Source organism: Electrophorus electricus, chromosome 5 (assembly GCF_013358815.1).
Source record: "Electrophorus electricus isolate fEleEle1 chromosome 5, fEleEle1.pri, whole genome shotgun sequence".
In the NCBI taxonomy this organism is placed as follows: Eukaryota; Metazoa; Chordata; class Actinopteri; order Gymnotiformes; family Gymnotidae; genus Electrophorus; species Electrophorus electricus.
Window position 1 is genome coordinate 24,246,404 of NC_049539.1, and position 20,448 is coordinate 24,266,851.

The 20,448-nt window shown below is 42.5% G+C and overlaps 1 protein-coding gene and 1 long non-coding RNA gene across 4 annotated transcripts in view; both read left to right on the forward strand.

Annotated features, from left to right (window-relative positions):
- The window catches only part of LOC113592079 (H-2 class I histocompatibility antigen, Q8 alpha chain-like), a 144,108-nt gene that overhangs the window by 57,004 nt on the left and 66,656 nt on the right, over positions 1–20,448 (forward strand). The gene's annotated exons all lie outside the window — the stretch shown is intronic.
- LOC118241415 lies at positions 19,150–19,869 on the forward strand. Its single transcript, XR_004776069.1, has 3 exons — positions 19,150–19,251; positions 19,511–19,552; positions 19,762–19,869. It is a non-coding gene; the product is annotated as an uncharacterized LOC118241415 (long non-coding RNA).

Consider the following 20,448-nt stretch of genomic DNA (forward strand, 5'->3'; position numbering starts at 1 on the left):
CGTGTGTGTGTATGTGCGTATGTGTGTGTGTGTGTGTGTGTGCGTGCATATGTGTGTGTGTTTGTATGTGTGTGTATGTATGTCTGTGTGCATGTGCGTGTGTATATGTTTGTGTGTTTGCGTGTGTGCACGTATGTGTGTGCATATGCGTGCGTGCATATGTGTGTGTGTGTGCGTATGTGTATGTGCGTATGTGTGTACGTGTGTGTGTGTGCGTGAGTGCATATGTGCGTGCGTTTGTATGTGTGTGTATGTATGTGTGTGTGCATGTGCGTGTGTATATGTGTGTGTGTTTGCGTGTGTGCACGTATGTGTGTGCATATGTGCGCACGTGCATATGTGTGTGTGTGTGTGCGTATGTGTATGTGCGTATGTGTGTACATGTGTGTGTGTGTGTGTGTGTGAGTGCATATGTGCTTGCGTTTGTATGTGTGTGTATGTATGTGTGTGTGTGTATGTGCGTGTGTATATGTGTGTGTGTTTGCGTGTGTGCACGTATGTGTGTGCATATGTGTGTGCGTGCATATGTGTGTGTGTGTGCATATGTGTGTGTGTGTGCGTATGTGTATGTGCTTGTGTGCATGTATGTGCGTGTGTGTGAATGTGCGTATGTGTGTCCGTGTGCACATGGGCGTGTGTGTATGTATGTGCGTGCGTTTGTATGTGTGTGTATGTATGTGTGTGTGTGTATGTGCATGTGTATATGTGTGTGTGTTTGCGTGTGTGCACGTATGTGTGTGCATATGTGTGTGCGTGCATATGTGTGTGTGTGTGCATATGTGTGTGTGTGTGCGTATGTGTATGTGCTTGTGTGCATGTATGTGCGTGTATGTGCATATGTGTGAGCGTATGTGTGTGTGAGCGTATGTGTGTGTGCGTGCATATGTGCGTGTATGTATTTGTGTGTGTGTGTGTGCGTTTGTATGTGCGTGTATGTGCGTGTGTATGTGCATATGTGCGTGCGTTTGTATGTGTGTGTATGTATGTGTGTGTGCATGTGCGTGTGTATATGTGTGTGTGTTTGCGTGTGTGCACGTATGTGTGCATATGTGCGCGCGTGCATATGTGTGTGTGCGTATGTGTATGTGCGTATGTGTGTACGTGTGTGTGTGTGTGTGAGTGCATATGTGCGTGCGTTTGTATGTGTGTGTATGTATGTGTGTGTGTGTATGTGCGTGTGTATATGTGTGTGTGTTTGCGTGTGTGCACGTATGTGTCTGCATATGTGTGTGCGTGCATATGTGTGTGTGTGTGCATATGTGTGTGTGTGCGTATGTGTATGTGCTTGTGTGCATGTATGTGCGTGTGTGTGAATGTGCGTATGTGTGTCCGTGTGCACATGGGCGTGTGTGTATGCATGTGTGTGTGTATGTATGTGCATGTGTGCACATGTGTGCGTGTATGTGCATATGTGTGAGCGTATGTGTGTGTGAGCGTATGTGTGTGTGCGTGCATATGTGCGTGTATGTGCGTGTGTATGTGCATATGTGTGAGCGTATGTGTGTGTGTGTGTGTGCATATGTGCGTGTGTGTATATGTATGTGTGCGCGTGTGTGTGTGTATGTATGTGTGCGCGTGTGTGTGTATGTGCATAGGTGTGAGCGTATGTGTATGTACGCGCGTGTGTGTGCATGCGTGTATGTGCGTATTTGTGGGCACGTGTGTGCGCATGTATGTGCGTATGTGTGTGCCTGCATATTTGTGTGTGTATGTGTGTTTGTATGTGCGTGTGTGTGTATGTATTTGTGCGCATGTGTGTGCGTTTGTATGTGCGTGTGTATGTGCATATGTGTGTGCGTATGTATGTGCGTGTGCGCGCGTATGTATGTGCGTGTGTGTGTGTGTATGTGCATATGTGTGAGCCTATGTGTGTGTGCGCGCACGTGTGTGTGTATGTGTGTGTGTGTGCATGCGTGTATGTGCGTATTTGTGGGCACATTCGCGTGTGTGTGTATGTGTGTATGCGCGTGTGCGTGCATATGTGTGTGTGTGTGTGTTTGTGTGCGCGTGTATGTATGTGTGTGTATATGTGTGTGTGTGTGCCTGCGTATGTGTGTTTGTATGTGCATGTGTGTATATATGTGTGCGTGCATATGTGCGTGTGTGTATATTTGTGTGTGTATGTGTATGTGGGTGTGTTTGTGTGTGTGTGTGTGTGTGTGTGTGTGTGTGTGTGTGTGTGTGTGTGTGCACGTATGTGTGTGCATATGTGCATGTGTGTGTGTACGTGCGTATGTTTGTGTACGTGCGTATGTATACGTGCGTATGTGTGTGTGCTTGTGTGTGTGCATGTGTGTGTGCTCTGTGTGCATGTGCACGCGCGCGTGTTCACATGTGTGCTCGTATGTGTGTGTGCACATGCATGTGTGTGTGTGTGTGTGTGTGCATGCGTGCATGTGTGTGTAGGTGCGTATGTGTGTGTACGTACGTGCGTATGTGTGTGTATGCGCGCGCGTGTGTGTGTGTTCGCATGTGTGCGCGTATGTGCATATGTTTATGTGCATATGTGTGAGCATATGTGTGTGTACTCGCGTGTGTGTATGTGTCTGTGCGTGCGTGTGTGCGTGTATGCGTATTTGTGTGCACATTTGCGTGTGTGCATGCATCTTTGTGCGAGTGTGTGTGCGCGTGTATGCATGTGTGTGTGTGTGTGCTTGTGCGTATGTGTGCGTATTCGTGTGTGCGTATGCGTGTGTGCACGCGTTTGAGCATGTGTGTATGTGTGTGTGTGTGTATGTATGTGCGTATGTGTATACCTATGTGCGTGTGTGTACGTGTGTATGTGTACGTGTGTGTGCGTATGTGTGTGCGTGCGTACATGCGTGCGTGTGTGCTTGTATGTGCATATGTGTGTGCATGTATGTATGTGTGTGCATATGTGTGCTTGTGCATACGTGTGTGTATGTGTGTGTGTGTGCCTGCACATGTGCGTGTGTGTGTGTGTTCGTTTGTGTGCGCGTGTGTACACGTGTGCGCGTAAGTGCATGTGTGTGCACGTATGTGTGTGTATGTTTGCGTGTGTATGTGTGTGTTTGTGTGTGTGTGTGTGTGTGTGTGTGTGTGTGTGTGCGCGTGTATGTGCGTATGTGTGTGCTTGCATATTTGCGTGTGTGTTTGCCTGCGTATGTGTCTGTATATGTGTATGTGTATATGTGTATGTGTGTATGTGTATGTGTGTGTGTGTATATGTGTATATGTGTGTGTATGTGTGTGTGTGCTTGCGCGTATGTGCGTGCGCGTATGTGTATGTGCGTGTGTGTTTCTATGTGTGTGTGCATATGTGCGTTTGTGTGTGTATGTATGTGCACGTGTGCACGTGTGTGTGCATGTATGTGCGAATGTGTGAGTATATGTGTGTGCACGTGTGTGTGTGTGTGTGCTTGTATGTGTGTATTTATGTGCACATTTACGTGTGTGTGTATATGTGTGTGTGCGTGTGTGTGCGTGTGCGCTTGAACATATGTGTGTGTATGTGTGTATTTGTGTGTGCGTGCATATTTGTGTGTGTGCATATGTATGTATGTGTGTAGCTACGTGCGTGTGTGTACTTGTGTTTGTATATGTGTATTTGTGTGTGCCTGCGTATGCGTTTGTGTATATTTGTGTGTGTATGTGTATGTGGGTGTGTGTTTGTGTGTGTGTGTGTGTGTGTGTGTGTGTGTGTGTGTGTGTGTGTGTGTGCACGTATGTGTGTGCATATGTGCGTGTGTGTGTGTACGTGCGTATGTGTGTGTACATGTGTGTGTGTGCTCTGTGTACATGTGCATGCATGTGTGTTTGCATGTGTGCTCGTGTGAGCATGTGTGTGTGTCTGTATGTACGTGTGTGCACGTGTGTGTGCACGTGTATGTGCATTTGTGTCTGCTTGCATATTTGCGTGTATGTATGCGTATGTGTGTGTGTACGTGCGTATGTGTGTGTGTACGTGCGTATGTGTGTGTACGTGCATATGTGTGTGCGTGTGCATATGTGTATGTGCGTGTGTGTGTGCGTGCATATGTGTGTGTGTTTGTACTTATGTGCGTGTGTGTGTGCATATGTGTATGTGTGTGTGTGCGTATGTGTATGTGCGTGTGCGTGTATGTGTATGTGCGTATGTGTGTGTGTGTGTGTGCATTCATATGTGTGTATGTGTGTGTGTGTGCCTATGTGTATGTACGTGTGTTCGTTTGTGCGTGTGTACATGTGTGTGCGTGCTTGTGTGTGTGTGCGCTTATGTGTGTGTGTGCATATGTGAATGCGTGTGTGTATGTATGCGTATGTGTGTGCGTGCATATTTGCGTGTGATTGTATATGTGTATATTTGTATGTGTGTGTGTGTGTGCCTGCGTATGCATGTGTGTATATTTGTGTGTGTGTGTGTGTGTGTGTGTGTGTGCGTGTACGCATGTGTGTGCTTATGTGCGTGTATGTATGTGTGTGTGTATGTGTGTGAATGTGTATGTGCGTCTGTGTGCTCTGTGTGCGTGCGTGCGTGTGTATGTGTATGTGCGTATGTGTGAGTGTGTGTGTGTGTTTGTGTGTGTGCGTGCACGCATGTGTGCATATGTGCGTGCGTATGTGTTTGTACGTGTGTGTATATGTGTGAATGTGTATGTTTGTGTGCTCTGTGTGCGTGTGCGCATGCGCGCGTGTTCGCATGTTTGTGTATGTGCGTTTGTGTGTATGTGTGTGCGTGTACATATGTGTGTGCGTATGTGTGTGTGTGTATGTGTGTGTGTATGTGTGTGAATGTGTATGTGCGTGTGTGTGAATGTGTGTGCGTGCGTGTGTTCGCATGTGTGCGTGTGTGTGCGTATGTGCATATGTGTGAGCGTGTGTGTGCATGAGTGTGTGTGTGTGTGTGGGTATGTGCGTGCACATATGTGTGTGCATATGTGCGTGCGTGTGTGTGTGTATGTGTGTGAATGTATATGTTTGTGTGCTCTGTGTGCGTGTGCGCACGCGCGCGTGTTCGCATGTGTGTGTATGTGCGTGTCTGTGTGTGTGTGTGTGTGTGCGTGTTCATATGTTTGTGTGTATGTGCGTTTGTATGTGTGTGTGTATGTGTGTGAATGTGTATGTGCGTGTGTGTGTGAATGTGTGTGCGCGCGTGTGTTTGCATGTGTGTGTATGTGCACATGTGTATGTGTGTATGTGTGTGCGTGTATGTGCATATGTGTGAGCGTGTGTGTGTGTGTGTGTGCCTGCATGTGTGCGTATGTGTGCGTATGTGTGTGCACATTTGCGTGTTTGTGTATATGTGTGTGTGCATGTGTGTGCGTGCATATATGCGTGTGTGCGTATGTATGTGCCTATGTGTATACCTTCGTGCGTGTGTGTATGTGTATGTGTGTGTGTGCTTGTATGTGCGTATGTGTGTGCGTATGTGTGTGCTTGTGTGTGTGTGTGTGTGCACGTATGTGTGTGCATATGTGCGTGTTGGTGTGTGTACACGTGTGTGCGTATGTGTGTGTGTGCCCGTATGTGCGTGTGTGTGTCTGTGCGTGTGTGCAGGTATATGTATGTGTGTGCGTGCATATGTGCGTGTGTGTGTTTGTGTGTGTATGTATGTTTGCGTCTGTATATGTATGTGCATGTGTGTGGCCGTGTATGTGTGTGCGTGCATATTTGCGTGTGTGTGTGCCTGTGTATTTGTGTGTGTGTGTGTGTGTGTGTGCGTGCACGTATGAGTGTACATATGTGCATGTGTATGTGTGTGTACGTGTGTGTGTGTGTGTGTGCGTGCACGTATGTTTGTGCATATGTGCGTGCGTATGTGTGTATGTGTGTGTATTTATTTGTGTGTGTGTGTGTGCTCTGTGTGCGTTTGCACCCACATGTGTTCGCATGTGTGCGTGTATGTGCGCGTGGACGTATGTGGCTCCCTGTAGCTGCACGCATCAGATTTAAAACCTTGATGCTTGCCTACAAAGCCAAAAATGGACCAGCCCCTTCATATATGACGTCAATGGTCAAAGCCCGATCCGTACCTCGAGTACTTCGAACCTCAAGTACGGCTTGGCTTGAAATACCTTGCTTCAGGTCTCATGGATGACAAGAATTGAGACTATTTTCTGTCCTGCTCCAAGATGGTGGAATGAACTCCCGCTTGCTGTCCGGTCAGCAGAGGCAGGACAACTGACACTGCTCCCATATTGACTGACTAATTTAGTACTTATTGTAGGGCACTGTTTATGTTTTTTAACAAACTAGCACTTATTGTTTATAGCACTTATCATTGTTTAAGATAGACCTTATGTATTTTGCACTTCTAGGTATCAGCATTCATCCCTGTATTCTACAGTATTCTAGTTCATTGGAATGTCTGATTCTAACCTACTATACTGTACTTGGATATATTCTATGAGTAAATGACAAAGCACTTTTGTAAGTCTCTCTGGATAAGAGCGTCTGCTAAATGCCGTAAATGTAAATGTGTGTGTGTGTGTGTGTGTGTGTGTGTCAATCTGTCCTTCTATTACTATGTGCCAGAATACTGCAGGTGTTTATGCATCATCACTGAAATGTTGTGGGATGTAAACATTGATTATTAATAAAGTTATAACCTCCCTGTTAGTATTAATTCCATCTGTGTGTGCACCTGCTTGGGTTCATTCTCATGTTCTCATCTCATGATTCAGGCTCTGAGATTTCAGGCTGCAAGCTCATGGAAAACCTTACAACTCTTCATCTGCTTATGGAAACTGATAGCTTGACCTGTCTTGAGAATTTAGACTCTACATTAGACATGTTTGACAGCTACTTTCTGTTCAGTAGAGATCCAGTAGAGATACAGAAGGGCAGGTTAAATATTTTTATATCTTATGAAAATTGCTGTTTCCTACCCACAGTCTCACTGATGGTTTTGGTAATGACAGTTAATCAGAGTAACTCTGAATGTTGAAACTTGAAATACATTCATGACTGGATTTAAGATTTTGAAACCAAACATTTTACCACTGTAAACATCATCCAGACAGAAGAACATTTGTCTTAAAACTGGGATTATCTCAGCAAACCCATTCATCTGATCACTTTTCACTTTAAACACCAAACTGAATGGCTTAGTTAACTTGATACTTTCATGCTTAACTTTATGTTCATGCTTGGTACAAACAACACTGCATATGTCCGTGCATGCGTACATGCAGCGTGTGTGTGTGTGTGTGTGTGTGTGTGTGTGCGGGCGCGTGTGCGTGCGTGTGTGTGTGTGTGTGCGTGTGCGTGCGTGTGTGTGTGTGCGCGTGTGTGTGCTTGTGTGTGTGCGTGTGTGTGTGTTCCTGCTTCTGCATGTTGGTAATAAAGATGCATCTAGTAAATTTTTGTTCACATTTGAAGGGTTTAATGCGCTTTTTTTTGTACTTGGCCTCTATAAACATTTTCTACTTAGAAATCATCAGCACTGAAGTGGACGTCAGAATGGTGCAGCATAATTAGATTTATTTATAGATACACAATCATTTAGAAACAAATACCCATCACATCTAAACATTACGTGTTTCTTTAGTCATTCTTGACATATTAAGTTGAGTTTCTCTCTCAGGCAGAGTCAGATCTGTCACATCACAAGCACCTTTGTGAACTGCTGTGTAAACTGTTTTAGAATCTGAACATTTCACAGGTCTGACAGGAACACTGACTTGTACATTAATGCATCATTTCCTGTAACAAGAGGAACAGAAGAGTACCAATACAGATGGAGATCGGCTGAGATGAACCTCAGTGGACCAAAAACATCTCTATGGCAGGGGATTATAGTGAGGAATATAATTTGGATTTATGGTTTTATAAAACATCTCATCTAAACTTGAAAGTTGTTAATCTTAGAAAATTGTATGATTCATGCATAAAAGGAACTTGCGTGCAGTTACTACTGAGTGTGAGTGTGTGTGTGTGTGTGTGTGTGGTGTGTGTGTGTGTGTGTGGTGTGTGTGTGTGTGTGTGTGGTGTGTGTGTGGGTGTGAGTATGTGTAGGTGTAGGGGTGTGGTGTGTGTGTGTGTGTGAGTGGTGTGTGTGTGTGGTGTGTGTGGTGTGTGTGTGTGTGTGTGTGTGTGGTGTGTGTGTGTGTGTGTGTGTGTAGGTGTGTTTGTGTGTAAGTATGGGTTTGTATGTGTACATCATGGTCTGATCATTTTCCAACCGCAGGTCTGACCCTCTGTTATTTTCACCCCCTTGTGTCAAAACCACACGGACGTGTTTTACCACCTCAGTTCAGGTCCCACAGGCAGAGATGCAAACAGCAGCCTGGTTTAATGTTGCATTTGCTTCCTACTAAAAAAATATATGATAAATATATGATGTCAAAACATTGTTTTGAACTCTGACATTTAAGGCAGACAGTGTACTATCAGGACTGCTATAAACAACAAAATTCATGGCAGAATGTTAAGTAATTGCTTGTGCATGCGTGTGTTTGATGTATGCATGTTTGTGTACGCATGTGTTTGAATGTTTTCCAGCCGCACAGTTGAACTGCAACTCTTACTTTTAATGCCCTTGTGTCAAAACCACATGAACCAAACCCAGTATGTGCAGGCTGTGGTGGTTCTGCCCTGTGGAAAACACCCTCTATATTAACTTCTCATCAGCATCACACCACTATTTTTATTTTGTACTGTAGTTGCTAACAGACATGCTCTTTATCCCCGTTCCCTGTCAGGCCAGTCCCTCAGTCTGTTCCACAGTTTTCTCCTCCTGAAGCGCCCCTCGTCTGTCTCTGTCTCTGTCTCTGTCTCTTGACCCTGAGGACTCCCCCTGTCTCAGGTCTCTGGATCCCATCAGCCTTCTCGTGCTTTGGGAGCTGCATGGAGGGGTTCTCTCACTGACACCCTGCCCCCCACATCACAGCTTCCACTGCATCCAAGTCCGTGTGCTCTCAGTCCTCTAACACTCATGTCCGTCTTCAGTCTTCTATTGTTTCAGGTGTCTCATTTTCCAGAGTTCCCTCTGTATGTAAACCCTTTGATTTTCATTCCTGGTTGTCAGTTCTTGTTGCATGTACCTGCATCTTTACATGTTGTCCGTGTTTGCTTCAAACGAATTATAATTGCTGGTAAGTCCAGTCATGTTTATATTCTCCGTTTTGGCTTTGCGTTTGTTCTGCTTCTGCTCTTTTGTTTTGTGTTCTTGCTGTTGCTGCTCTAGCTCGTCTTCCTGTGATACAGAAGGTTCTTACTGTGCTGTGTAGGGTAGAGCACACCAGTGATTAGCAGTGTTTTACTGTTGTCTCGCTCTCCTTGTCTGGAAAATGCTCTGATTCATGCAAAACAGCAGGAATTCATGTTGAAGTAGAATTATTTGTGTAATTATTCCAATATATAATGCATTTCAAATACACTGCCTGACCAAAAAAAGGTCACCACCTGGATTTAACTAAGCAAATAGGTAAGAGCCTCCCATTGGATAATTACTGCATGGGTGATTATGTTTCACCTGGCAACACGTTATTTAACCCTAACTGATGCAGTGAGTAGCTTCTCAATTGTTAAACAACCATGTCAAAAGACACATCCTGTGGTCATGGAAAATATGTTAATCTGTTTCAGAAGGGTAAAATTATTGGCATGCATCAAGTAGTCAGTGAGTGCTGCAGTGAGTGCTCACTTGTCAGTGAGGCTAACTGGCAAAAAGAGCTTCAGTTTGCTAGGAAGCATAAAAATTGGACTCTGGAGCAATGGAAGAAGGTCATGTGCAGATTTACCCTGTTCCAGAGTGATGGGTGCATCAGGGTAAGAAAAGAGGAGGCTGAAGTGATGCACCCATCATGCCCAGTGCCTACAGTACAAGCCTGTGAGGGCAGTGCTATGATCTTGGGTTGCTGCAGTTGGTCAGGTCTAGGTTCAGCAACGTTATGTGCCCAAAGAATGAAGTCAGCTGACTACCTGAATATACTGAACGACCAGGTTATTCCATTAATGGATTTTTTTCCCCCTGATGGCACAGGCATATTCCAAGATAACAGTGCCAGGATTAATCGAGCTCAAATTGTGAAAGAGTGTTTCAGGGAGCATGAAACATAATTTGGCCACCCCAGAGTCCAGACCTGAACCCCATTGAGAATCTTTGGGATGTGGTGGAGAAGACTTTGTGCATACAAGATCTTGGGGGAAAAATGAATGCAACTCTGGACAGAAATAAATGTTGTGACATTGCAAAAGCTTGTAGAAAGGATGCCACAGCGAATGCGTGCCATAATCAAAGCTAAAGGCAGTCTATCGAAATACTGGAGTGTGTGACCTTTTTTTTTTTTTGGCCAGGCAGTGTAGTTTTTGCCTACGTTTTATTAAAATAATAGAATAGTGATGTCTGTGAACACCAGAACTACTTCCCCCGCCATAACTGCAGCGTACCTCACACATTCAGGACTGTATCTGCAGCTTTGTGCAGCCTAACCACACGACCTTCAGCAGTGCAACATGTTCACCAGTCCACAGTACCTGACCTATTTTCAGACCCCCTGCCACATCAAAACCACATTTCAACTTTATTTTCCAGTCAGTGATAAGTATGATGCTGAATGATGATGGTCCTTCACTCTAGAACATCTGATAAAATAAGGTCAGAACACAGACTGCAGTCAGCAAATTATCAAAACACTGTCTCTGTATTTTCAGCATTTTATTTTATTTTATTTTTTATTATTAGTTGAGAGTTTATATATATATATAACATGGAACCATGGTAACCAAACTGTGAGGCTGTTTACATTTGAATGAATGTTATGTCCATGGTGCACCGTAACAGCACTGCAGCACATTACACAGGACTAGAAACTAAATTCACTACACAACACTATGAGAAGAGTGTAGGACAAGCAGGAAATACAGTCAATACATACACAGTACATGAAGCACAAGGACAGTGACACACTGGGCACCCTGCGTAAAGATAGTACTATAATTTATGCTTAATGGCTGCTTGTGTGGCATTTCAGCATGTCTGTCACTGAAAAATTATGTTCAGTAGTGTTCAGTATGAGATTTGTGGAGGGACAATATGGTAGATTATTAACATTAATTAATGTAAAGGGGTGGAGAGACTGTGAGAGGGGTGAGATGAATCATTAACAATGCAGAACACCAAGTGGACGCAGAGCTTGTGGTAGGAGGTGGTGATGGTGGGTGGAGACCCCGATAATGTTTTCAGCTGTTCTCACAATCCTCTCTAGGGACTTGCAGTCTGAGTTTGGTTCCCTTAGCAGACTGTGAGACAGCTGGTCAGTACATTCTCTATTGTCTCCATATAGAAAATAGGAGGGAGAGGATATGAAGGTGGTGTTTATTGGCCGTGTGTTTGGAGGTGTTTCTTTCTTGGGAAATCCTGTGGGCTCCACGTCTGATAATAAATCTTGATGATGATGATGATGATGATGATGATGTCATTGTTTCCATTAGAGTTCAACCTGTCATATCTTCTAAATGCACAAACAAGCACTTCAGTAACCCATTATCATGGAGGAATAAATGACTAATCATGGCGCTGTCATTGTGCTACTGTCTCTGATTTGTGTGTGTGTGAGTATGTGTGTGTGTGTTTTGGTGTGTGTTTTCTTGTTCCATAGGCAATTATAAAATAAATAAAACAAAATGCATAAATGCAATGACATGAATGAAATCCTATTCTGTATGCAAGATGTAAGTGTTTGCGTGTGTTTGCGTGTGTTTGCGTGTGTGTGTGTGCCTGTATTTGTTCATATGAGTGTGTATTTCTGAATGAGTTCATTGATGTGTGTGCGTGTTCACACTCATATGGACTCATGTATTTGCAACTGTCTGTGCATGCATGCCATTGCTGGTCATCTTTTCCAACCACAAGACTGTCCACCAACATCCTCACTGCAGTAAAACCACACAAACCTGTTTGTACCAAGTTCAGTTTACTTCTTTTTTCATCATTGCTTAAGGACATCAATCTTCAGAGGACATAACTTTAGCTAGACTATCTCTCTTTTCCACGGCTGTCACAATGATAGAGAGATGGACTAGGTAATATTAGTTAGATTTCCATGTGGCTAGTTAGACTCCTCACACATGTGTCTCACTGGTGGGACCCAGTGAGTGAAAATACCTTTTCTAGGTTGCTTTTCGAAACAGAAATAAACAAATAGATGAGAACAGTGCATTTAGAATATATTTGTGTACATAAAACATAGATTCTAAGATTACATTATGTTAAAACACCACATCATACCATTACCAGATAATTTTCTATTCTTTGAGGTCACACCTTGTTAAAGACACTTATAGACTGACTGTTAGGATGTCAGAAAACAAGGGAGTTTTGTAGCAACTAATTCCAATAAGTGTAAATAGTTAAGGCTTCATAGTGCTGTATAATTCATGTCACTGGAGAATAAACAAACTGATGTTTGTGACGGACCGCTCCTCCCCCTATAGTCACGTGGTACGGCCCGCCGCGTGCAGGGGATCCACAAATGTACTGTGTGTCTGTTTTTGTAACCACACACGATTGCACGATTGCACACACGAGTATAGGGTTTAATGTTAAAGTCTTGTGTGTCTATTTAAACTCCTGTCCGTGTGTGCTCCCTTTGTTGGTTATTGTCACTAGCTATGTCTCTTTGTGAGTCGTGAACATAAACAGCAGCTGTGGCAAGTAACATCTGTTTGTTTCCACAGTTTCATATTTAAATGTATATCTTTAGTGTTAAATATTTAATAATGTTCACCTGTGTAGTTATATGTCAGTGTCACTTGAGTTGTCCATGTTTAATGTTGTTAAATGTCTTGCACGGACGAGGAATTCTGTGTGTTCTGCCCTGCTATACTCGGGCCAGCAGCGTTACAATGTTGCCTTCATAAAAATTCTTTCAATTTTTTCAAATAACTACACATATTCCATTTTTCAACTTCCTTTGTGTATGAATATTTTATTTTTTTTGCAATATGGAACCGGATATGAGAATACGTCTCTTACATTCAATCTGGATCATTAGAAAAATGACAATTATGTTCTGATGTGGTTCAGTTACTAAGAATCAGTCTCTGTAAAAGCAGTAGAATGGACAAAAAGTAAAGTTGCTTATTAGCTTTGTGTGCAAGAAGGTTATTTGAGTTTTCAGATCTTACTTTGTTGTGAGAAACAGGAGGGCTTTTTTGCACAGTGAAGGTAACACCAGGGGAAAAAAAAAAATCATTTTCACTCATTTCATTTTCAAACAGATTACAACACATCTTAAATAAGTGGTGTAAGTGAGTATGACATCACTTCCTGTTGAGCGAGGGACAGGAAAGATTAGCTCAGAGGGAGAATAACTCAGAAGGTCTTTCACATTCCACATTAGTTGTGTCATTTGTTTCAATTTACTTACCAAACACACAGTGATGTAAAATAATACATGCATACAAATAACTTTACAATAAATAAAAATATAAAAAGAAATCTGGAAATAATTATTTAATTATATAACACGTTTAAAGAACAGCAACAAGCATGCGTGTGTATGTTTGTGGAAGCCTTCAGTACATTTAACTCACTGCATATTAACAAACACCATGTTAATATGTATGTATACATTTTGTAACAGATGAGACTGGAAAACAAGAACAATCCATATTCAGGTAAAAATTTAATAGCAAAAGGCAGTACAAAAAGACAAGGAAAAGAGTCAACCAAAATGTAGAGCAGGATGAAACACCAGTAACGACAGAGCAAAATAGCACAAGTACAAAGGGCTAAACAGGGATCAGAGACAGAAAAACAGGCTAAGTTCAGTAAACAAGTGAGACAAAAAGCAGATAATGAAAAACAGGTGAGTACAATACAACTATTGAGACAACACTAGAATTCTGGTGTTACGACCCCATCACATACAACCCTTGTGAACTTGATATCCCAGGACAATATGGGCACAACATACTCTACCAGGTTTCAATCATATATTGGCATCACACACACAGAGTATTACTTCAGCGTGGGCATACACCAACAGTTTTAGTTATGAACTGGGGTGGCTGGATGACAGTAACTCCCCTGCAAGGAGTCCGGGACGACCAAGGCACAAGGTTGGGGACACTCACTCAACCTCTCAAAGAGTTTTGTATAACCAGGACGGTGTCCAAAAGAGGACACACTGTGAGGACAACCCCTGGGACGAGGGGCAGATCTTTCCGGGATTTGCCCGTGGTAGTCAGGGAGCAGTCCCTCATCCAGGATGTCCTTAGCTGGGACCCAGCTCTGCTCCTCTGGACTGTACTCCTCCCAGGAAATAAAGCACCTCTTAGACTCCAGGATCTGGTGAAAAGACAAGAGTCCCATTAAACTTGATGGAAGGAAGAGGATCGATGCCAGGTGAAATATCATCAAGGGGAGCTGCAATTACAAGTTTGAGCAGAGAAACATGGAATGGGTACGAGATGTGGTAATGAGAGGGTAGGTCGAGCTGGTACTAACCTCCTTAATCTGCTTCAATATCTTGAATATGACTATGGACTGAGTTTACGACAGCATCCTGTGTGACGAAAGTCTTTCGGGGATAGCCACACAGTCTCCTGGCTGATATTCTGGGGCTGTCTCTCAGTGACAGTCCACCTTCTCTTTGTATTAGTGTAAAACCTGCACAAAACGCTCAGTGCATTTCCTCCCACACCTTCTCGGTGCTTCTCATCTAATCATCCACAGCAGGGACATCCATTTGAGTTGGAGTCCAGGAGGATGATAACTGAGGATACATTCAAAGGGAGTCATACTGGTGATCAAACTGCTAAGTGAATTCTGTGACATTTCTGCCCATATGAGACATTTGGACCAGTCCATAGGATGGTTGAAACAGTAAATTCTTATGAACTTTCCCACCTCCTGATTCATTCTCTAACATTGGCCGTTAGACTGGGGAGGATAGCTTGATATAAGACTTATGGTCACTCCTAAGTGTTCAGAAAATGCAGACTTGGAGTAAAAAAAAAAACCAGTCTTATATAATCCAATAATCAGGACATACAGGTGAGTTCAATATTCTGGTGACACTGATCTGATTGGATGCCTCCGATTGGTTGAGTCGTTGACTGGGTGACGAACAGGTTGCTGGGTATTGTAGTCTGTCAGGGGATTTGGCATTATGACATTCAGTGGTTTGAAAAGCAGTGGGCAGACAGGAAAATGGGATGAAGCAAATTCCCTTTAAGAACTGATCTATTTCTGTGAGGATGGTGGTGTGTCCAAAAGATTCAGGCAGGTCTGTGGTGAAATCAATTGCTATGTATGTCCAGGGTCATTCAGGTACTGGGAGGGGCATGAGCTTCCCTGCAGGTGGTCTTACATTGGGAGAAAATGGAGCAAGAACAGATGTATCTATGAACATCATTGGACAGTGACCCCCACCAACACTGGTTAGACAGCAGTTGCAGTGTGCAGGTCTCCGCTGGGTGACCAGTTGTCAGAGATGAGTGTGCCCAGGTTAAAAGCCAGTGTCTCCACTCTTCTAGAACTAGTTTCATAGCTAGGAGCTCTTTCTCCCCAATGCCGTAGTTGCACTCTGCCGGTGTGAGTTTGTGAGAATAAGAATCCACAGGGTGCAACTTGGAATTTTCAGCTCTCTGAGAAAGCACCATCCCTACACTAACTTCAGAGGCATCTACTTCTACAACAAAGGGGGCCAGGGGATCTAGGTGTTTTAGAACAGGTGCCCTAGTGAACGCTTTCACAAGTTTGTTGAAGGCCTGTTCAGCCTCACGAGTCCAACGTGGTTTTACGGTATCCCCTTTAAGAAGAGCAGTAAGAAGGGCTGCCATGCAACTGAAATTCCTAATGAAGCAATGATAGAAGTTGGTGAAACCTAGGAAACTGTAATCTTTTTATTGTAGTGGGTACTGGCCACTAGAAAATATCCTCAGTCTTCCTATTGTCCATTGTTATACCATTATGACTGATCTCTTAGCCTAGAAACAAAATGGATTGACAATGGAATTCACATTTCTCCCCTTTAACAAATAGCCGGTTATCAATTAAACACTGTAGTACTGAACCTACGTGTTGGATGTGGGATGTGAGGTCTGGGGAATAAATAAGAATATCATCTTTATATGCGGTGACAAATTTTCATCATTTATGAATGCCTGGAACACAGAAGGCGCTACACTAAGGCCATACGGCCTAACTCTGTACACATAATGCCCCCTAGTTGTGACAAAGACTTCCACTCATCTCCCTCCTTAATCCTAATTAAATTGTAAGCACTTCTTAAATCCAGTTTAGTAAAATAATGTGTGTCCCTGAGTTGTTCCAAGGCATCACGTATGAGAGGTAATGGGTAAGTGTACTTTTTGGAGATTTGATTGACGTTTGATTTTGATTGCGTGGTTGCAGTCCTCAGGGACAGAAACAAAGGGTGACACAGGAACTGGAACGGGCACAGAGACGGGCACAGGGACAGACACCACAACAGGAGCAAAACCAAAACCAGGCAACGGAGAAGGCAAAAACAACGGGGCAGCAGGAGCAGGCAACAACGGAGACACAGGAAGCCCACAGGGAACAGGAGACACAGGCCAAGGCGAGATGGGCAGGCAACATGAAGCCTGTGAATAAGGAGTCAGGTCTACAGACACAGAGGAGAATGGCAAAATGGCAGTGGCAGCCTTTCGGGGCACAGGAGAGCTTTGAGGAGCAACCACGGGGACAGGCCTGGCAGGAGGCACGGGGAATTGTGAAGTGGCTTCTTCCACTGCATTCAGGAACTTGTGGGTCCGGGGGTGTTGCAATCAGCGGTGGTGGGTCTGGGGGTCCGGAGCTACGGCTTCGACAATCGACGGCAGTGGGTCCAGGGGGTCCGGAGGCGCAGCTGTGGTGATCAGCGGTGGCGTGTCCGGAAGCAGGTCCAACAGGTCCAGATGTTGAGCCAAAGGAACAGACCTGATAACAGGCCCTGTGCATAAAGCCTCTAAAGATCAAGTACACACATGGAGGCTCTATCTAAGAACCTACCTAGACAGAAAAGTACTAATTCCTATGGTCCTAATCAACAAACCTGGGATGGGAAAAGGGTTTATTCTAACTCATAACACTGTCTCAAAGAAAGCCTACAACTGACAGCAATGTACAAACTCAGAGCCCTATAGAGCTGCATTGTTGCATGGTGACTACTGATCAAAGGTTTTCAGCACCAACACATAAGTGAAATAGGTATTTAAAGTTCATTTCCCGTTGGCACATCAGATCATCCACATTGTATCGATGAGTCACATCTCCGCATCTCACATGAGCTCATTGATGCGAGTATAAACATTTATACTGGCACATTCAAGGAAGTAAGTCATCTGAGTACTGCTAACAAATTCACATTTGCAAATTCACAATTAACATCAAACAAGAACCCTATACAACCCAACCAAATGAATGAAAGAGTTTATAACAAAATAAAAAAGGGAAAGACTGGAAAATGTCTTTGTAAAGGCCGCAGTTAAAGTACGAAATGATGAAGAATGAGTGAGGGGAAAATGGAGGTCATATATACAGCAAATCAACACCAGGAGACTCTAACCCAACACCCAAATTGTAATACTGTATTAGCTTTTAACACAAGGTTAAGAGAATACACCTCAGATGTATTCACTGCACAACCCTTTAAAACCACATGTATGGCTCATCAATACAGCAGCTCTCCAGCCTGCTAACAAGGGAAGTGGCAGAAGACCAAGTGTGAGGTTCTCACAGAACCTTTGACCAGCTCATCTACCAACTAGAACTGTCACTTTAAAGCAGTATTGAGGAAACATCCTCTGTATCCTCAACAGTAGCCATGTCTATGGGGCTTTACCATTAAGTGTGGCGTATCAGTATATCAGAATAAAATATACAAAACCATGATGTCTTTAGTTAAAGAACAAATCAGAACTTAAAAGGAAATTATATTACCAGAATGTAATTACCAGGAGAGTGTACACTTTCTAATCTCAAGATTGTAAAAAAAATCTTAATTAAATAAAACTTAAAAAAAAATTGCAGTTAGAAAAGGTTGTTTTCCTGTGTAGTGTGTAATTTATAGATATAGTACATAATTTTTTTCTATCACTCAGACAACCCATGATGTCTTTAGTTATCAGAAAATATCAGAACCTAAATGGAAATTAAAATTACCAGAATGTAAATGTACACTTTCTAATATTGAGATTCTAAAAATATTAATTAATTATAACTATAATGTGAAATTGTAATTACAAAAGGTTGTTTTCCTGTGTAGTGTGTAATTTAAAGATATTGTACATCAATTTTATACCACTGAGTTTTTATGCTATTTTTTCTGTCTTCTGCTTTTTGTTATACTAATATTTTTCTACTATGTAAAATAGAATTGAATTAAGTGCATCACAGATATATATCATTGTGTTAATTTTATACACCGATCACAGATTAGTCTGTGGTGAAAGCCACACCTCCTCCATATAGATCAGCAGACCTTAATCTGACACAGAGTTCCTCTTTGTCTGGGCTCTGATAAGATACAACAATGGCTTTCTGTTTAATTCTGACTCTGCTGCTCTGTGGTGTAGGTAAGTAGTGTTCATTCAGGATATTATTCAACTGTAAGAAAAACCCTGAACTGTATTATAAGCATTGCTTGGTCGTTTCATACATGTGAGATTTCTAATCATTCTTATTTTCTAAGATTTCTGTATGATGGTTAGGTTGAAATGTTACACAGTTGGCCAGTCTTATATAAAGTTTAAATTTTAAGTCTAATGTTTTGTAGCACTAAGCATTCTTACTAAGATTACTGTTAACCAATATTGATCTTTTTGTTATAGATGTATGGACCTTTTTTTAACAGACGCAAACGATAGAGAGTGGTTTGACGACAATCATGTTTCATCAGTGTTTGATCAGCAGTGTTTCATCAACAGGGATTGATCTGCAGGGTTTATTTAGCAGTGCTTGATCTGCAGTGTTTGATCTACTGTCACTGTGGGTTGCAGGTTTGTTCCCAGTGTCTCTGTGCTCTCAAAACACTCAGATGGCAGAACCTGGTGTTGATGTCACTATGTGGTGCCAACACAGCCTGCATGGCTCTGGTTCCATATTCTGGATCAAACAGACGAGTAACTCTGTACCACAATGTGTTGCATGTAAAAATCGCAACTCAAACAATTGTTACTTCTTCACTCCAAACAATCGAACTGTGATGTCTGTGAATGACAAGAACGCCTCTCTCACCATCACTGCAGTGGATCCCACAGATTCAGGACTGTATTACTGCAGTTTGCTGCTAAATGATAAGATAACCTTTAGCAACACAACATATTTACATGTCAAAGGTAATAATCTAATCTGAGGATATTCCTTTACTAATGTATTGCCTTTGGTGAACCACCTGAGTTAACCAGGAACATTGCCATTGTTTTTAAATAACACACTGGTCAAACCACTGCAAAATAACAGAACTAAACATGTTTGAAACGCACATTCCATTGGGTTTTAAATATTTAAGGGATACTTATGCAAATAGCAAAGAAGAACATTGCATTTTACCAAATTAGATTATTCAGCCTGTAAAAATATTGATTCATTTTGTAGACAGAAATGAAACACCTGAGAGCATCAACATAACTAAAGAAGGTTTGCCATTTCTCTTTTCCTAGTTTGCATGCTTGTCCTGTTCTTGGATTAGTAGACAGTTGGTTTTACACTCAGTCACCAGATTGTAGGATTGATGTGCATTTCCCATTGTATATCCTTGTTGTTTTCTGTGTATATCTGTGTATCAATTGAACTTAATGGGCAAAACTTGCTGACTTAAATGTAACAATGTTCTCATTTTTTCAAAGGTGACTGTGTGGGTTTATTCACTCTCACTGTGGCGTTTGGTGCAGCGACAGTGTTTCTCCTCAGTTCCCTTCTTATCATCTATAACAAACAGAAGAACAGAAAAGACACAAAGGGTAAAGTATTGCCTTATAAAGCTCAGCTAATTTAGACATAACAAGGCCTACATGTTATTTTATTTTGAATTCTTAAAATTAAATTATTTATTTTTTAAAAATATATTTGACCCACTCATCACTATCATGTTCTGGGAAAAAATAGACATACAGTTTATATAGAGACAGAATTTACTGAAATAGGAAAGCATTTTGTAAACACAGAACACAGAAAAAAGTAAACACAAAACAACAACCACCCTGCACATACACTCACTGACAACTTCATCGGATGTGCCTGTCTTCTTATTGTAGCATCTCAGCCTCCCTTAAGCCCATTCATAACTGTTCAGTTCTGACCACTGCTAGTGGTTATTATTTGGGTGGCAAACCATTCTCAACCCAGCAGCGGCACTGACACTCTAGAGTCATGGTAGGGTGTGTTGGTATGTGTGTATCAGACACAGTAGTGACACTAACATGCATGGTAGGGTGTGTTGGTATGAGTGTATCACGCACAGTAGTGACACTAACATGGTAGAGTCATGGTAGGGTGTGCTGGTATGAGTGTATCAGACACAGTAGTGACACTAA